General features: G+C 39.4%; 1 long non-coding RNA gene across 1 annotated transcript; it reads right to left on the bottom strand.

Annotated features, from left to right (window-relative positions):
* Nucleotides 1–6,979: 6,979 nt before the first annotated feature.
* On the bottom strand, nucleotides 6,980–10,551 carry LOC139115607 (uncharacterized). Its single transcript, XR_011548145.1, has 2 exons — nucleotides 9,733–10,551; nucleotides 6,980–9,078 (listed from the first exon to the last, which is right to left on the bottom strand). It is a non-coding gene; the product is annotated as an uncharacterized lncRNA (long non-coding RNA).
* Nucleotides 10,552–20,316: the final 9,765 nt, after the last annotated feature.

Raw genomic sequence — 20,316 nt, 5'->3', positions numbered from 1 at the left:
CGAGCTGGAAAAAGACGGTGCATTTGGAGAAGCCAAAGAAGTGGAGCCGGGTCGGAAGGCGCACTGGCTTTACGATATTCCAAAGATTGAAGACCTAAATTCTCAAGAAAACATTCATGAATGAACGTAGAGTAGACATGAATTTTACTAAAATTTACCAATTTGTCCCTTTTTGAACTGAGCATTTACTGTCATTAAAACAGAACACGAGTTTCCTCCATGTTGTTTCAAAGTCCGGTGATGCATTGTGTAAGGGATGCACGATTAGCCGATCGCGTGAGGGGTGGTGAAATGTAGATTCAACTTTCGTCTTCCAAATTTGACATTTTTTCTGAATATGCAGGCATGCATCCCCTTTTCTATCAAGTTCGATGTACCTATTTCAACTCCAAGCCACTTTAAAGGTTATGCGAAAGTAGAGAGTCTGAAAAATAATCGATGTATTTTTCACATTATCGATATTTGTAAATTTTTGACAAGCCCCCAACGAAAGCTTCATGCACTGATGGTACATCCCTTATTTTCAAGGTGACATGCCTTTCATGAAAGCCCGGTGAATTGTAACTAATTGCAATATTTTAATTATTTTGATGAATGTGACATTTTATCCTTTTGTTATGATAATTAGACGGGCTACATACTTTGTGCGTACCTAGTCGGACAGCTGGTCACACTGGCATACAAAGTAGCCGAAGCGTCCAGCCCTGGATTCGGCTAATGCAACAGGGGCGGGGAGTTTAAGGGGGTCGTTGATAATTAAGATGTGCTCCAAATGAAAATAATTGCTTTATTTCAACCGCCCTCCCAAAACGACAAGTTCGGCTGTAAGGGTCAACTGTTGATGGATTTGTGAGCAGCGCCATAACCATACACTATCTGAACGGTGATTGGGTATTCAGCCGAGAGATACACCACGTAATATAGCGACATCATGTAGGCCTAACTTACGTATAAGAATGCGCCACGGGAACAGAAATTCGGGCTTTCAAATTTGAGTATTTCTCTTCTGATCTACCACTTGTTGGGGTTCATTTTAAAGTTCATGGAGAAAGAAAAGTTTTCACCGTCATAGTTTTTCGAAAATCTAAAATTTTATTTTTCCTCATAGAGTTAACGCAGGGATGGCGGCCATTTTGAATTTCAAATATTATAGGTATTTGTCTCTCTAGTACCATAATTTACAGGATGACCCCCCTATTTTATTCTTGATTTTGAAAGAGAATTGTTGAAAGTTTCCTTGGGGAAAGTTTGAGCAAAAGTTTAAGTATTTCACTTTCGAGGTGCTCACTACCTTAATGCAAATTTATGAGCGATAATCTAAATAGACATAACCACTCCCCACGCCTCTACACGCAATAAGTTTTTGTTTTTACTAATGACCCCTAGTGTAAAGAAACGTGAATTATTTGATCCACGCACGGGTGAACAGTTACTTCTGAAACAAAACACCGCGATCAGCGGACGATGGCAAGTGAAGAATTCTTATCTCAGCAATTTGTCCGGCGAAAGCAAGACTGCAACCCTCCAAGTTATTTAAAGATTTAACGTAGCGTCCTTTCGAGCTTCCCTTGAGTTTACATTTTATACATTTGCTTATTTACGATTTATTTATTTATTTATTTATTTATTTATTTATTTTTTTATTTATTTGTCGTTCATGAAACTGGAGAAGAGCAAAATGTTAATCTGATCAGAAAATTAGATGCACGTCATGATTTTCTCGTCGTCTTTGAGACCCAGATCAGTTGATAATTCCGTCGTTTTGCTGTTCAAAAAAGTGTTTTTTCCTTTGCTAGTTAGTAAAGGGCCAGAAATGCTTACTTTCGATAATTTTTTCACCGTTTTTGTTATGAATGTCAACCATAATTCCTTGTTCGACTCCCGAGGCATGTTGATATACACCGTGTGCAGCTTGTCAACTCAGCCCCAATGGTTGTAAACTGCATTGTTATTGTTGAAAAGTGACTTCTGGTCCAGACTACAATTCATATGTAAACAATAAAAATGCATTCAACACATTTGAAGGATAAGTTGACAAGCTAAATAGTGGGTGTTTCAACATTCTTTGGGGAGTAGAATGAGAAGTTGCAATTGACATACAAATAAAAATAATGAAAAAATCATCAATAGCATTTACTGGCCCTTCAAAATGATTTTTGAATTGTCATATTTTCGTTCGGACTTGTGAGTGTAACGGCATGCAGACGAAGAAAAAGTCCAACGTGACGCATCGTGGTGCACTACGCCCGCATGCGACCAAATTGCCGACTTTCGTTTAAAAACGTTCCAGAATGTTGCTGAAAGCTGAAAATTCGCAAATTCATCTGCGGGGTAATTTTCACACTACTGTAAAATACTGTAAAGTTTGTAAAACATACAAAGATGCCGATATAAATTTACATCATTCACTTATCGTATTTTCTTTCATGTGTTTATTATGTATGATGCTACGTATACATGTGTCAATATCATATTCATAACATGACATGTCTGTTTTTGTACACAGTCACGTGGCTCCCCTATGGCCGAGACTCTTTCTGGTCGTCAAAGTTAAAGGCCTAGAGTTAAGCAAAGTCGAAGGCCTATATGCATTGTTGAGTGCAATGCATATATATATGAACCCGAAGAGAAACTGATATTGCATCTAGAACTCTGTCAAAGTTAGATGGCAAGTTACGGGTCCGATGTATGTATAACCGCGGTATAGACTTTTACCCAAACGACACAATGTTATGACGCCATAATTCGTCATGAACACGATCGGAACTAATATGGGATATTGGATAGTGAACTAATGACAGTGTAATCTGAAAATGTAAGCTATCTGTTTTTCTCTCTCAGCAATGCACTTGTTTTTATGAGTAATTTGTAATAATGCAACATTCAGCTATAGGGTTCCAAACGATTTTGAGAAATTTGGAAAATATAAAGATCAAATTCTCCCAAATTAGTTCCAACCGTGTCCATGGTAAACGTCTGGTTCACATTGCAGAGATATTTGGTCTTTGGATTCCAGAAAAGGAAGTTTCAATCATATCCTTTGTCCTTTGGTTTCAGTTGTTGTTGATAGATGGAAAAAAATAAGATTGATGACAAATTTTAGGCAAAGGAAAGCCATAACTGACAGTCGTTTTTAATAGCATGTTTACACTCAATCACCAGTCCACGGTCACTATTGGTTTTGGTGAAACCATTCTTTGAAAGGGTCAACTGGGGACAATTAATCACAGAAAAAAACAGGTTAAGTTGTACCCTCACACATCAAAGATAATTTCGTAGAGGGTTTCGGGAAAAGTTGAGTTGAATCATTTTCTTCGTAGAATTATGCCAATGGAACTTTTGTGAGAATCAACAGTACAGACATCGTATTCTTTTATCAGATTTTAAAATTTAACCAGTGAAGACTAAAGTACTTTACGTCAGTTTTTTAGGATGTCATTGTCGGGAGAATTTTCAATCTAAGAATGTTTTCGAAGGTTACTTTCTGAAACAGGGCGTATAAAATGCAAAAAAGAAAGACAGTTGCTGACGGTCGTTTTATCTCAGAGCCCCATACCAGAAATTGTGCAGTTCACCCAAAGTGCACTCCTCGGCTTAAAGGGCTAGTAATGCTAACTTTTGATGATTTTTTCATTATTTTTATTTTGTATATCACTTGCAACTTCTTATTCTACACTCCAAATAACATTGAACACCCACTTTTTAGTTTGTCAACTTAGCGTCTGTATGTGTAAAATGTAATTTTATTGTTTACATTTGAATTCCAGTCCGGACCAGAAGTCGCTTTTCAACAATAACAATGCAGTTTGCACATGTACGGGCTGAGTTGACAAGCTGAACACTGTGTATATCAACATGCTTTAGGGAGTAGAACAAGGAATTATGGTTCACATTCAAAACAAAAGTGGTGAATGTCATTGACATTACATACAGGCCGTGCTGTCATGTCTGAGGCCAAGCATTTCTGTGCTATTTTATAGGAGTGAGAGGCAGCATTCTTCACAAACAGTGAATAAAATATATAGACTATTCATCAAAAGTTTCAGCTAGTGGAACTTTAAATAAAATCAAAATAAAGAAACTGTCCGTCACTGTAAAGACGTTTGGTTTATTCATTTTGCTTGCTTTTCTTGGTCGCCTGGAAGTTTGTTTTTTACGTCACGCAGACGTAGAGTGCCTCAAAACCAGAATGTGTAGGAAGCTCCAGGACAGTGAGACTGGTCCACTGTGTGTTCCCGCGTGTTTCAGCTTGCATTCCCTCCTCCAGCCCGAGGATAATTTCACATGCGTTCGTTTGATCATCTGAGTAGTCTCACTGGATCATCAAAGTAATCACTAAAGACCGCAAGGTATTCAAGTAATCACGCCACTTTTGTTTTATCCTGCTGGAGAGCGCTGAATAATTAATAACTTTATAATGTCATCTGTGAGCGCCCGCAGAGGCAACGGTAACCAAAGCAACGTCATCTAGATTGAAAGTACACCGCTATTCGGTTACATTACGTATGAAACACTTCATTTCAACTGGGAGGTCATTCAAAATTGATTTCAAAACGACATGCGCTGTCTCACTTTCGGCACTGCCGTCATATTTGCTGTTATGTTAGCCAATTTGCTGATAGTGGTTTCTGGGTTGAGAAGAAAGAGTATTGACGTGTTCATCACTTTCGTTTGTTCAGAGATGCAAACACGGGTTTTCCATTTCCGCGGCGTCGTTTTGTCTGTGATTTTCCTCAAAACTGGAATGTTCTCACATGTTCATTTGTGAGACCGAATTGTGCAATGGTTGGTTCGTTTAAAGGGAGGCAGTCGTCTGAACTGCGCGTGTGCGACTTTCTTGTTTACAAACAATGTATTTAATGTATGATATCTAGATGCATCAAGTAAACATAGCTGCAACATTTAAATTTTACGATATTCATTGTTAACAAACATGCTTTAACTTTCATCAATCGCCAGCGTACCCTAGATATACAGTGTTTACATCGGTCGTAGGGGTCCCTGGCAAACTTTGAGCGGAATTCCGGCGACTGCCTCCCTTTAAAACACTGAACAGTCCGTGGGTTTGCCAAACGATACATCCTGTTTGCAACGATGCGGGGTCTGTGGGCATGTGCACTGGAACACAAGAATGACTCAGAAAAACCTGCCGGCTTGACATTAGGCTCGTCCCTGAATCAAATTACCAAAGTGAGGAAACGTGACCGAGAAATCACGATTTCTAACTTTCACTTTCCTTCAAAGGATAATGACCCTCGTTGAATGTCAAGATCCAAATGTGGAGTGAAATAAACACATGAACAGAAACAGTTGAATAACGCCCACTAATTTTTAAAAGGTGGTGATAAACATCAACAATTAAAGACAAAGCTCTTTTAAAAATGAGTGGAAAATTACGGTAAATACAATCACAACCGTTGTAAAATTCCTCCTTGTTAAAATAGTTTGGCGTGCGTTGTCTTAGCAAGATACTCCACACGTTTTAGAGAGCGAGCTGTGGTAACTGTCGCAATCAATAAAATCTTTTTCCGGCTATTCCACAATGCTTTGCTGCACTCGAAAAATATGACGTTTTCATGTTTTCTACATATTATATCACATTGTCCAATGATACATAATTCATAATGCCTAAAACAATTTGGCGCATTGTATTTTAATCGGCGACGAATGTATCGCCCGGGTAGTATCAGCCACAAATGCAACAAGTTGCTCGTCCCGGCGCGCAAAGCATCATGGGACTGGTAAGAGGACTATTGATAGCGCTTTGTTCTGTCACATGAACTTCGTTGACCAATTCTATGTATCACGTCCAGGTTCCAACCAAAGCTTTTTACATTCATTGTAATGCGAAATTCGTCTTCCGTCTTGCCAGGTGCCTAATAAATATTTAGATTTTGCATACCAGAGGCTGCCTCTCGAACTAGGCACTCAGCGAGTCCTGGCTTTGAAGTTCCGACAAACTTAAATATTACAGGAGCCATTATCGTTCGCGTTTCCATTCAGTTATTTTTGAAGTTTTAACAAGTGTTTTAATCTGAAGATAACCTTCGTCTGGACTATATCGTCGGCATATCAGTAAATACGTCAAAATCTTTAGACGACCTAGCTTTGCAATTACCGGAGATGACAATAATACCAACGGCAAAGACATTTTCTAGTCACGCGTTCCTGCACGCTTCTATCCAGAGGCTTAGTAAGGGGTCGTCGATGACCATCGTGTTACATTCGATACGGACTTTGTTGCTTTGGCATCCCCACCCTCGCTAGCAGTCCAACCGAAACGTTATCATGCGAAGTTGATTTCGCGGCCCAATAATTTTTACCCTGATTTTATTAGCTTCTACGTAAGAAAAAAAAACTATGTAAAATGTCTGAACACCCTGCACCAAAAATAAACGTCCCCCTCGACGTAAAATATGGAATATTATTTCGCATGTGCCAGTGTATCGACGCCCCTACGAAATACAAAGTGAAAGTCCTGTGCGCCAGATGATATTGCTAGCGTGTACACCACTAACCAAAGGGCCAGTAGCTGTATTTTTTTGTGATTATTGTCACAATTCTTCTTTTGTGTGTCAACTACAGTTCCTCGTTTTATTTCCAACGCATGTTGAGATACAAGCTGAATTACTCAGCCTGTGCATGTGAAGACTGCATTGGTTGTTGACACGTAAATTCTTGTTCGGACAACGCAATTCAAATGCCAGCGATAACAGTCTGTATACGCTGTGTTGACTGGTTGAATCGTGGGTGTTACAACGTGCTTTTCGGAGAGGAAAGAAGAACTTGCTGGTGACATGCGAAACGAAAATAGCGAAATAAATCATAAAAAGTCACAGCTACAAGCCGTTGTAATAAGGTCAGCCCCCGTCACTGGGGCATTGCAGACAACAAGGTGTCGAAAACGCAGACGCTGTACTGTGACGGCTTGGATCAGGATGCACGTGGTACAATATGATGGATTAAAGCAAAATGGGTCTAACGTCCGAATGGAAAATTTATTTTTGACAGTCTAACTGGAGCGGACCATATTAATAGCAAAAATACTCCTTTCTGTCACCAAAGCTGTTTTACAAACCAGCCTCTCACAAAGGCTGTTAAAAGAACAGCCAAAATATACAATATCTAGAGTTTTTTCTCACTTCCAAAATCTGAAATAAAAAACATCATCTACCCGTTCGAATTTACAAAGATGCGAAAGATTAAACACGAACAACAATCAAAAAATAACTTTGTGAAGCCTCAGCCCTATGAGATTGATTTTATTATTTTCATACGTTTCAGTGACGGATATCTGAAACGCTGACCAGTGTCATAAGGTGACAGCTGGCGCCGAAAATAGAAAGTTTATTGAACATCAAATACAATAGACAATAAAAATATAAATGAACAGACTTCCGATGGTAACGGTGAAAATTGCTGTTAAATCTCAGACAGTATGATTCTGCAGAGAGTATAATTATAGTCTATAATTATAGTTAGAATATATAATTACGTGTATGCCCCCTTTTACGTGTTTGCTGTTGGATAGTTGGTGCATTTGTGAAACAATGCGACTGCAAACGACTTCAAAACGCCACACATTGATGTAAATTCATTTAAAAAGAGATTGAAAACATACCATGGGCCGGGCAGTTTCTCATATAGAATAAAGTGTTAACATACTGAGTTGATGTGATAGCAATCAATTATATTATAACAAGTCAGACATTTATCTTAATCATTATGTACACAAGGCATATCTAAAGTCCAGCCTCTCTAAGTTCGTCAAGTCGTTTTGAAAAATATCAACAAATGAAAGAAAAGTCAACAAAGAATATTTAGTTTAGGAGTACCTAGGATAGAAATAAATATAAACTTCGGGTCAAATCATTCTGTTAAAAGTGGCTTGTTAGATTTTGTTTCGTTTTCACAATTGAGATTAACTGATATGTCTCGGTACTTACAGTTTAGGGATATTCATATTTGTCATCATTTAAATAATTTAAATATGTAAAAACCGGGGCTGTCGGGAAAATTTACGATTTAAAATCACATTTAAATTCATTTCAATAACAAAGAAGCCACCATTTCTCGATCATCGTTGTCATCATAAAGCGTAACCGACTTTCACAAAAAATATCTGGCCATGAGCTATTTTCTGAATCACTTCACACAAGTTGGAAGTGAGGCGAGATTTCACATTTCTCAAGGAATTGAATCAATTCTGAGATTTAAGGCCTGGCAACGGAATGTTTGTCCCGTTTTGAAAGCGGTAATCTGTCTTTTATTTGTTCAAACACGGCTCTGATAAAACCTACTTTTTTTGTATTTTATTCGAGTGTTTGTTTTCGGCCTATAATTTTGACGTCACGCGTCAAATATCGAAGATCTGACCACCTTGTCCCTGCACGGCCACTAAAACTATTCAGTGTTTTGTCAAATTACAAACACAGATCCTTTATTCGAATGCATCATGGAGTAGCCTTGTGTCTGTATTTTCTTCCTCGTCGCTGTCTGAGAAACAAGCCACCTTCATCTCCGCCATAGCCTCCAAGTTGTTCTGAATGAATTCTCCATAACGACACCACATGGCGAACTCCTTGCACCCGCTCCATCGCTTTTGCGCAGACTCAGTGCCGACGTGTTCCCTCGCCGTGTCGACAATTTCATCCCATTCTTTTGCCTGGCACTGGTTGTCATGACAATTGCGCACCTTGACACCGATCGAGCGAGATTTACAAAGCTGCCTCAGGTCGTCAGTTCTAATTTTCTCCTTTGTGAAATGAACGATGTCTCCATCGCCGATATAGACGGCCCAGTGCGGCACGACATGGTGCCCAGGGATGCCGTTAATTTCTAATAAGTCTCCTGGTTTCAAGCTTTTAAGCGTGATATTGCCCATTTTTAAAAGTCCCACGGCCGGAAGACGTCCTCTTTCGCTTATGGGCGAGTTCTTTCTGGACGTAACAAAACAGCTCAAAAGTCACCTGTTACCGTACAGCTTCCGACCTGTTGTTCTGTCAGCTATGGGTCAATACTCCTGTGATAGGGTCGAAGAACAAACGACAGTCGCGCACATCAATTCAACCGCGACGTCTGCAAAAATCAAACAAATACAATCAGTGTTAAAAATAAACTACGTCAGAAATTTGAAGGATGTCCTTCATAAATGAAACAATACGACACACACGGGGCGGCCATCATAAACAAGTCACTCACACTTGTTTGCATGTGCTATCGTACTAAAGGTGCTATGATCCTGTTGACCTTTTATCCGACAAAACGTCAGTGTTTCGTGCATAGCTATTGCTCGTAAAACAAAACCCATTACGCATCAATCTTTTGTCTGGGACCGATTTCAGCTTGGCGCCAGACAATGTCGGCAGAAACCTGTTTTTTTATTTTCCATTATTCTGTGCGATTATATCAGAGTTGGAGAAAAATAACGGTATACCGGTGTTTCCTGTAACTTACTGTTTATCTTGAATCAAATGCTGTGAGCTTGTCTTCCGTGATCATCACAAAATGAAATTTATATTAAAATCAAGCAGGATTAATAAGAGAAAAGGCAAATTTGACTCAATGAGATTACAAGTCTGACAAGTATATAGCGGCTTAGCCACTTTCCCCAGAAGGTGGCATGGCTTTGTTCGTTTGAACGTATATTGACTGTTTCCCTTTGTTGTCTGCAGTCAATATGTATAGTCTAGCCATACCTGTCGAATCGCACAGAACAGATTTTAAGCTTACCGTGATTTCCCTGAAAACCGGAGTCCAAGTTGTCGTACTCGTTCAGTTGAACACGTTCAGTTACCCGTCGGATACCTGTGTCCAATTGATGCCGGGACAGCGAGCTCAGAAGGACTGAGTGAGTGAGCGGATCTCACAGCAAGGGCACACGCGGTTGATTATCGACCTGGCTGACGATGACGTCATCAACAAAGGTGAAAAAGGAGGTACACACAGCTTGGCCTTGTCCTGTCGAGTAGCGGTGATTACAGAACAATCCCTGTCGGCCAATTTGCACGCTTAGGTTGGTGCGATGAGTTCGTGTTTTTCCAGTCAATGTAATAAAATATGACGTGTCGTGCCAATATGGCCGTTTTGATGACTGTCGGTTCTGCTGTGCGTGCAAATCACGTACGCCCAGGCAGAATAATTATAAAATACACAGGCAGTTATTGAGATATCGTGAAACCAAATATGATATAGTCAGTGTTTCGCCTCGTTGCGCTAATTCGGCTCACGTCAGCTCAACTATAATCAGCCCCGCAAAATCACAGCTCGTTTCTTTTTCGGTCAACATCCATTTTCATGTGTAACACGTTGTTCAGAGCGTTGTTACGATAGCTTCACAGCCCTGTTAGGGTCGTCCCTTTCCTTGTGCACTCTGCAGCGCCCACATTAAGGAGACGCGTGCTTCGCCGTCTAATGCTGGAAAATTAGCTCAATGCCCACACGATACGATAAAAGCAAACAACACAGTCAGCTGCGACAAAAATTGTAATTGTCAACAGGTAGCGCGTGTCAGTCACCCTGCGCTGTTGCTTACGTATTGCAGAGAAACGTGATTCAGGTGGATACTGGCAAAACGCCAGTTCTGATCGGAAGCGGGACGATAATCGCTCGTTTCCTCCCTGTATAAAAGAGAAGACAGAAACATGTATTCTGAGCGAGCTAAATCTGTTTAAAATGCTGTGATATCCTTAATGCTTTTTGAAAATTCCGTGTAAGTCTCTGATTTGATGGGAAAGTGTTTGGACAGCTTTGCTTGTATGTACCTTACTATCGACAGCGCTTGCCACAAACGATGAATTCAAGACATTCAAGGACAAATGGAAAGAAAACATCTTTTGTGCTGCGTCGAGGGTAGTTTTCGCCATTGTTGCAGAATTCCCGTTTTTTTCCATAAATTTGCATTTTACTTTCATTCGCTTTCGACACCAAACCTCCGCTGGGTCGTTATGCAAGCGTATAACAACAACTTCCAAGGAGCGACCATAACGCTCTATTTAACATCACTTCTATGGTCGAACTGCAGTTTCTCTTGGGCGTTCGATCATGGCTGATTAGATTACATAATTAACCTTTTCAAGAACAAGCACCATCATCTTTTACACCCAATTTTAATTCGAAAATCCTACATAGCTCCAGGAATTTCAGAGTCCAACTCGGAACCAACAAAGTATAAAATGATGTTGGAAGGTCAGCAGCACATGCCTCGCCTGAGTGTTTCTCGCCGCTGGCACACACTGACGAAAAGCTGGTCGTCATAGCAACATCTTCCGTCCTAAATATTTCTACAACTTGGAATTTAGCAGCACTGTTGGGGCTTGCCTTAAGATTAGTCCTAATTTGATAAATGCTTGATCGCACTGCGAAACAACTTGACCTAACAGCACAATAGTTACATTTATCAGTGATGATGATGATGATGATGATGATGATGATGATGATGATGGTGATGATGATGATGATGATGATGATGATGGTGATGACGACGACGACGACGACGACGATGATTAACCCTACCTCTGTTATAACACGCACCTATTTTTGTTTGACCAAATAAAAATAAGACGCAGTTAAAATAAACCTGTAGTTGCGACGATCATTGTGGTGATGGTAATAGTTGTCATGGTAACAATCTTTTAAAAATCAGATGTAAAGATGGCGACGTTACAATCTTTCCCTTGTATTTGTTGTCAAATATGTTGAGTTTCCTTTATATGCTGGGGGCTCAGTCCATGGGACATTGTGTAAACATAGACAGCAATAGTGCATACATATTGAACGAAGGAAACAGAGCGGATACATCGATTTTACTGTGAATTCTGTCGCAAAAAGTAGTCGCATCCCTGAAATGATTGATGTACTAATGCTGATACCTGCCAGAATACGTCATCATTGCATCTGATTGTAATCAGATTATAATCATAACGACGCCAACCGTGACATAGCTGTCTAATGCGTGTAAGCGTTCGCTTCGACACGGTCTGTGTGTGGAGGGACTGTGGCTTCGATTAAGGTTAAATTTGGCATAAACTATGCTTGTCACGTCGAATATGGTATTATAAACGCCTTGTATCATTCAGCGTATCTTGTGACATTTCAATGACCAGTAGCTGTAGCTTTCTGCTGATTTTGCACTGTTTTGGTTTTTATATGTCAACTACAGTTTCTTTGCTAATCCTCAAAGCATATTGAGATACACAGTATTCAGCTTGTCAGCTCAGCCTGTACATGAGAAGACTGCCTTGTTATTGTTGAATTTTGGTCCGGACTGGAATTCAGATCCAAACAATAACAGTGGATCCTTCAAGTATTGATACTGTGTTGACAAGCTAAATACTTTGCATTTTAACACGTTTGTGCGGAGAAGAGCAAGAACTTGCAAGTGATTACTGCACACAACTAAAATATTGAAAAACAAATCATCCAAATTTGCGCCAGGTGTCTGAAAAAGTTTGTGCAGAGCGCTGTCTTTTGTAATACACGTACAACCCAGTGATTGAGAGCTAATCACGGCATTAACTTTATTGCAAAGGTAGTTAAGTACACATACCGGTATATTGACTTCAAAACACTGTTGTTTTCCAATACTTGATATGTGAGTCAGACAGGAAAACGTCAATTATAGAGTTCGCCAATTGGCTACTTCCTTGACACCTCACGATTCTTGCGAGTCGTTGCCATGGAAACTCGCTCGGATTCAGATGGAGTAGACTGCACATGCGTCATGCGGTCGTAGATAAGGTTGCCTATATTTACACACTATCTGTTCACGGATGTAGCTGTTGATTTAAAGAAGAAGCTGATTCGATTACCCCGAGGTGACTTTATACCACTTATATCTGAAATTCACGGATATTTCACAAGGGTGTTTATCCCTGTAATGTCCCTGAATCAGTTCCTTTATTGATCGTATGTAATTGATGATATATATTTCGTACTTGTGGAAAAGCTTGAGATCGTTACAGGTGCCTGGAATTGCCATTGTGGTATCACAGAGCATCGTCGTAAACAACTCGCCTCTTTACGGCAACAGCTGAGCGTTACCCTTGTTGATTTTTGCGTAGGTTAGCCGAGCGGAAATTATGCTTTGGCTCGCGAGAATGACACAGAGAGAAGATGTGTATACCACACTAGCAATTTCAGGCACCTGTGGCGATCGCCAACTCGCATCATTTAATTGGCAGTGATATGCTAGCACATCAACTCTGCGGACGTTTACTTACCAGCGTAAATTACAGTGGGAACTATTTTATGGTAGCGCCACGGCGATAACTGGGGGAACTATTTTGTATAACGACGAGATTATAACAGGCGAAAGAATGTGTATACATGTTAATTTTTACCCCGGTTGTTCAGTATCGAATCGAGCCTTTATATCGATGTGATTTTCCGTTCGCAAAATCCTTTCATGACAAAGCAACATGATTATTTTTTCCTATGCAATTATCAAAAATATCAGTTGCTCTAGTGGTTCATGAGTTATTGGCACACAAAATTAGGTACTCACCCAGCAGCGGTTTGCTATTGACCTGGCGTTTACCTAAACAAGTCTGTTTTCTTGTCTGAAGACTGACAAGGAATCCATGAAACTCAACAGGCAGCTCCTCCACTGAGTAAACTGATAAGCCTAGACTGGAAAGTTTTGAAAGGGGAATAAAATATTGTAGAGTGTAAAACATGAACTGATATTGTCACTTTGTGTTCTTTCTTTCCTTTGGTACATGGTATTTGAATGATATCTTCAACAAATTGTGTTCTACACGCTTCAATATTTATTCTCCCTTTCAAAACTCTCCGATGACATGGGTGCTAGTAGAAAATGATTTGTTCCAGTATAGGCATATCAGTTTACTCAGTGGAAGACCTTCCTGCTGATTTGGGTGGATTCCTTTCAGTCTTCAGACAATAAAACAGGCTTGTTTAAGTATAAACGCCAGGTCATATATCAAACTGCTCAGCTAAGTCACTGGGTAATTACCTAATTTGGTGTGCCAATAACTCATGCGTCTGCTGTAAGTGTACCTTGAATGATGGAGTTTTCGCAATCATTCTTTCTTCCGAAATTCAATCTTTAGAGGTTTCTCATTGGTTTGCCACATACTACCTACAGCACCTATAGATTAAAGCATGCCATGCTATGTCCATTTTTGCTGTAAAAAGAACCGTTTTGAACAACCTCGAGTTTCTCTCTGTCGTGACAGAAATCGATAAAGGCTCGCCTGTTTTTCAAATATTCCGTTGCGACTTCATTTTCTTGAACCTGCTGACGTGACGAGATTATTGAAAATTTCCCTAGGTTGATTGACTAAAAGTCTTCGAAGTAAAATTTCTTTGTAAGCGCTTCATGTAGTTCCGTCTATATTACTGGCAGGTAAGGTTTGATTTCTTTGTTGCATAATCTAACCCTGTAGCTTCAAACAAACATGGGTATCTTTCCAACCGGTTGGGTCGTACCCGTGATCCCCATTTCTAACTAATAGCAGTTCCTGTCGCCTTTTTCGTCCAGGCGGGGTCCATACAGACACACTCTGGTCACCAGAACAACTGCAAGTCTCGGAAACTTTTTATGCTACAGTTGTATTAGTATGAGAGCACAGTCGTTTGGTGGGCTATTCAGCTTTGGGACTATTCGCCCCATAGACGAGTGTACAGAAGCAAGAAACACCCCTCTCTTCTGTACACTCGTCTATGAGGCGAATAGTCCCAGAGCTGAATAGCCCACCAAGGGACTGTGATGAGAGTTACCGCCTTCGTGTAGGATAGAATCACAGGTGTCCGGAGTTGCCGGTGTACATGCGTAGAGAGAGATCTATGCATGTACACCGGCAACTCCGGACACCTGTGGATAGAATCTAAAATCAGCATAACCGTTGTCGGATTTCTCTCCATCACTACCTTTGGTCTTATCCTGTCCGTGTTTATGATGTGACAACGTGAAAAAGTTCGTTGCACGTGACCAAAGGGACAACACGGTCACGGAGGGAAGCTCATGACGTCACAACTACTCAGAGGAAATACGTCATGCATTTAGTTCCTTCGACACTTCAATTTTCTGGAATAGAATGACCTCTGGTCATGGTTCGGTATATATTACCAGCAAAATCCTTCATGACGTTGATATTTACATTTTTACAGAAGTGTTAGGCCTTAGCCCCCCATAAGATTACTTATTTTGAAGGAGAAAATGAGATACTCCGTAGCTGTAAAATTGCACACATACAAGCTGTGCTGACAAGTTTACTGTGACGTGACGATAGGTATGTCGATATGGCTTTGGAGTTGCACCGGAAATGTAGTTTTCAAACAGAAAAATTACAATATGAGTAAAAAACAACCTGCAACTAATGGAAACATGAGAAATGCAGTGGCAATTTAGGGTTGTATGTTCGTTTTGCACGTTAAGGGGAGGCAGTCGTCGGAACTGTGCCTAAAGGTCGCCCTATTCAAGTACGTTTGCGATTGATGACAGTTAAAACATGTTTTTCATAGTGTACATCGTAAAATTTAAATGTTGCTACTATGTTGACATGATGCATCTATATATAGTACATGAAATACATCGTCTATAATCACATGCGCAGTTCCGACGATCGATTCCGGTAATGAAATGATAGGTATGTGTTTCGATTAATTGTAAGGGATAGACCATTAGATCTTGGGAGGGGGGATGGTCACATGAAATTGTGAATTTTTTTTACAATTGTAAATTTCGAAAAAAAAAATTTCCAAATGAGAAAAACTGCGCTAATTTTTATTTCTGAGTAACTTTTCAGATTTATATTTTTTTTAGTTCGACGCTGTCTGAGGATACAATGTACATCAATATCACTAGTGCAAATAAGATTGTGTGCTGTAACCCTAACATACCTATGGCCTAGTGATTTATATTGCTGATAGATTTCGCGAAATGTTGCAGATCATCGTGCGCACTGAATGTCCAACAGTACTGCCTGATACTGGAACAGAAGGAAATGAAGAAGTAGTGGAATCAGAGACTGATTTTTGCACAACCAATGACAGTTCATCTGTCCATCAGATGTGGTGCGAAGCACCACAAGCGACTGCGCAAGCGTTGGAGCTTTTGAAAAATAGAGATTAAAATGGTGTTATTTGGTGGCACTTGGGGAGTATTTTTCAGATTACACATCTTCCTCTAAAACATGGTCTTCTTGGTCCTCAGTAGCTTCCTATAGTTTTGAAAATTGACTATTAGGGTTTCCTGGCTTTCCTTTCTACTGCATGGTGAAATGCGTACATTCACCCCACCAAACATCATGCATATCTCCTGATTTACAATTGATTTTGACATGCTGAGAAGCTGTTTGCAAGATATAGTGAAATTGCATATTTGTATTTTTAGGGCAATTTTTGCCCTTTTTTGATCAAAGCATCTATTTCTCTGTAGCAGCATGTCCAAATTGATTGGATGTGTAATGTGGTGAAATTTCAATATTTGTCTTTTAGGGCAATTTATGTCATTTATGGTCAAAAAATCTGTATTCTCAGAAAGGGCTTGTCCAATTTCTTTGGAATTTGCTACATAAGTCCCTTAAGAATTTTTTAAGTCATGCTCTTTTTTGTGGTGGAAAAATTCTTCAGATAATTGTCATTCAGCATTTGCTACACACAAACGATTATTCGTGCAGATTTATTCAACATTTGCTATAAAGAAACCTTCAAAGTTCAACCCTTTTGTGTGTTTTTGTGTTGGGATTTGTTGGATAGATGGCATTCTACGTAGTGTATGTGTTGCTGTTGTTTTTAAAGCTGTTTTTTGAGAGAAAAAATTGAAAATGCCTTTTTAAGAGCAAAATAATACATAATGACTTGATATGTTGTTTTATCATTATTGACGTGTTTCTACTTGTTCACCCATTCTTGCATTCATCATTGCAATAAAATGCTGTCAAAAAATGAACCTGATGTGGCCTGCATCTGTTCACTTTGATCTTAAAAGGCAAATATAACTTTCTGTCTTGACAACCATACCATAGTTTCAATGTTATACCTATAGTGTGCCTGCTTGGTTTGTACGGAGGAAACAAGTAGAAAACAGGCTCTATAATTTTATAATTTTCAAGTGATCAGAATACAAAAGTCCTGAAAAGATAAGATAACCACAACTTCTAGTATAAGGGATGCAATCACTCTAAGTGTATAAATTGAAATTAAAAATTTCCTGGAGGATGTTCTAAAAATACAGAAAGTTGCTTCCTGTCGGTAAAATCTAAAAATAATTTAAGATTTTTTAAAGACTTTTGCAGATTTTTGTTACGCATTTGTATTCTTATTTATTTATTTTTTTATTTTGCAAACTAGTTTGAAGATTTTTTTTTCCCTAACTTTCCGCTCTGAAATTTTTTTTTCTGTTTTTGATCACCCCCTCCCAAGATCTAATGGTCCATCCCTAATCAGCCGTGTTGTTTTCATTTTGGAACGTGCATAACAAAAATGAAACAAATTAACCGATTACTTACTTAGTTTAATACTTACTCATGACTGACTGACTGACCGACTGACTGACTGACTGACTAACTCACTGACTCACTTACTTACTGAATTCATTCTCTGGTTAATAGTACACTCCGCGTTGTATTTGCTCAGCGCAAATTACTGAATTTCAAAATTGCTCAATTTTCCCCATTGTCCCACACAGAAAAAACTTTACCGTGTCGTTCTTAATTGTGTTTTTGTACACATGGAACAGATTGTTAAATATAGCTATGTATATTTCTGCTTGGCTTACTCTAACGGAGCAGAAAGGAAGAGACTAGACTGTCGACAATCACACGTGCCAAGGCTTTTATGTAGTAAAATACCGACGTAGTCAGTGTGGCAAGGTACGAAATAATTATTTTACCGATAGCTAAGAACCAAAGGCTCTGAGTCGAGGGAGAGTGTCGCATGCACGTGTCTGGTGAAACGTTTGAGCGTTGTCTAGGACCTTTCCTCGCTTACGGTGTACGAGGAGTCGTAGTCTGCGTTCTCACCGCACTCATCAATGCATATAGTGAAGCTCTGGCTCACTGCAAGCTGCTGTGTACTGTCTAGGAAAGAGAAACGTGGTAAAATTCATACCACAATTAATTGTATTTTTGCATAGTAGCATTACTGGTACTTAACATTGATACTGACGATTTTAGTTATTTTAGATATAAATGATGACAGCTGTGGTTCGATTCATGCATGTCATAAATATGTGGTTGTATGTTCACATTTGGTACATAGGATTAAAATTTTTTTTTCTTTTTTTTCAAATTTAATTGTACTTTGATAATAACTAAATAACAGACAAATAAAAAAACTAAACAATCAAATAATGAATAAATGAACAAGCAAACAAACAAACAAACAAATAAATAAATAAATAAATAAATAAATAAGATAATAAATAAATAAATAAATAACTGTCTATTTCATTTACAATACTAATAGGCATAGGCAATATAATTCCAGGAGGAGATATCGGTTTGAATTCCTCTCTTTCTAGATGTAAGAGGTGATTGTTATTTACTTTGAGCGTGTGTTTTTCACCTACATTGATTGGTCCCTCGAGCATAAAAGGCTACATGATCTTGGCATTTTAGTATTAGATACGGCCCCTCGCGTGTGACAGCGCCCTCTGTGTTAGAAGTTGCAATGCTGACGGTTTCTGAATTCTCCTCCATCCTCACAGGAAAATCCTGACACTCACTTTTGCTTTCTTTTAACGGCCAAAAGGCATCAATAAACGTCAAAAATACGCGTACGGCATTGCAACAGACAGCAAACTTATAGTTCACAGTTTCATGAAATTTTTTAGGTCACGACCAAGTTCAAGGATCAAGGAATGATAGAATTCTCACTACTCTCCTTTAAACTGAGACTGCAAAAATACATTTACATTACAACTCTTAAAAACTCTTTTATTGTTGTTGTAAACATATATTCTTTGTGAAAATACATTTTTAATGTTTCGAACACAGATATACTGTAGTTTCCCACATTTACGAAATATTTAGCCAGTATTTTCCCTGTGACTGCATATTCGCCGGAGCAATTTTACGTCTCTATACGTACGCTTACAGACGTTTGACGTTCGGTAGGCTCTTCATATGTTGTGCAAAGTTTGAAGGTCAGCAATACCATGTTGCTACAACTTCGCAAGTCAAGGATGTTTCAGACTATGCTACGCCGACCTAACCAAGCCTTGCGGACGATAATGTTCCTCATGATTGATTGACCAGAAGTCTCACTACAAGGAACTACCAATAACACAGCGCCCCCAACGCCAAGGTTTGTCCTCAAAGGCTGTCCAAAACTGATAATCAAGTCCGCGCGCGGGGCCATCAGACGATCTCGGCGGGTGGGCCTCCCGGCGTCAGGACAGCACATCGGTAGTAAAAGAGCGATCGATAATCCTAACTTTTACTGCTGAAGAACTGCAGAGCTTTTGTCATGAGCGCGGGGAGGGTCGATCGATCCGAGTTATTCGGCTGGACGAGTCTGTTCTTTGTTCCTAAAAAACCAGATCGTGCTGATGATAATGATTATCAGACGACACAAAAACTACCTCTGAAGTGATTATTTCAGCGTATGTGAACCTAAGATCTTGACAATCTGCACACAATGACTATTCATATATCATTTATTATTCAATCCAGGGACCTACAACTGTGTCGGGCTGGATTTCACCGGGCTTAATGCCACCCAGTGTCAGTGCATTAAGTTTCAAGCTGTGCCATTGGTCCTGAAGTAATTTGTGAAAAAAAGAATACAAGTTAAGATTGACTAAAAACTAAATATTAGCATTTTCATATTCCTAGTATCAATAACGCAATGGAAAGCCAATATAGGAGTGAGGATTTTCCGAGCTTCGACGGAGTATTACACAACCAGTCAAGTTGAATTTGACAGACAAGTTCAGCGTTGCATGAATAGGCACTCATTCAATCTATTTTGGACCTCCTTGGTGAGCATTTTGTCATTTCAAGTCAGCTTATATAAAGTGTCCTGGCGGGCAACCTCGAAACCAAACGTCAAGCACCAACAAAGACATGATATAATTTCACCCGCTCTGTCTTCGTCCACTCAGTCAACTGAAAAAAGTGTGGACAGGGCATGCACTACTTTTTACCATTCATTCGTCTCTAAAATTAGATGAAATTATTGACATGCAAATAGAAGCAACTCCATACTTACTTCATCATTATAGATTGTTACATAGATTTTGAACATCTTAGTTCTCCTTCCTTTATCACGCAAAAAAACTAATTATACGTCTGTATAAGGGACTGGTCAGTTCTTCAGCCTGGGGGGGGGCGGTGGATTCATGGGGGG

This window comes from Ptychodera flava, chromosome 17 (assembly GCF_041260155.1).
Source record: "Ptychodera flava strain L36383 chromosome 17, AS_Pfla_20210202, whole genome shotgun sequence".
In the NCBI taxonomy this organism is placed as follows: Eukaryota; Metazoa; Hemichordata; class Enteropneusta; family Ptychoderidae; genus Ptychodera; species Ptychodera flava.
Note: the sequence above shows the minus strand (reverse complement) of the source record. Positions and strands in the feature narration are given on the sequence as shown.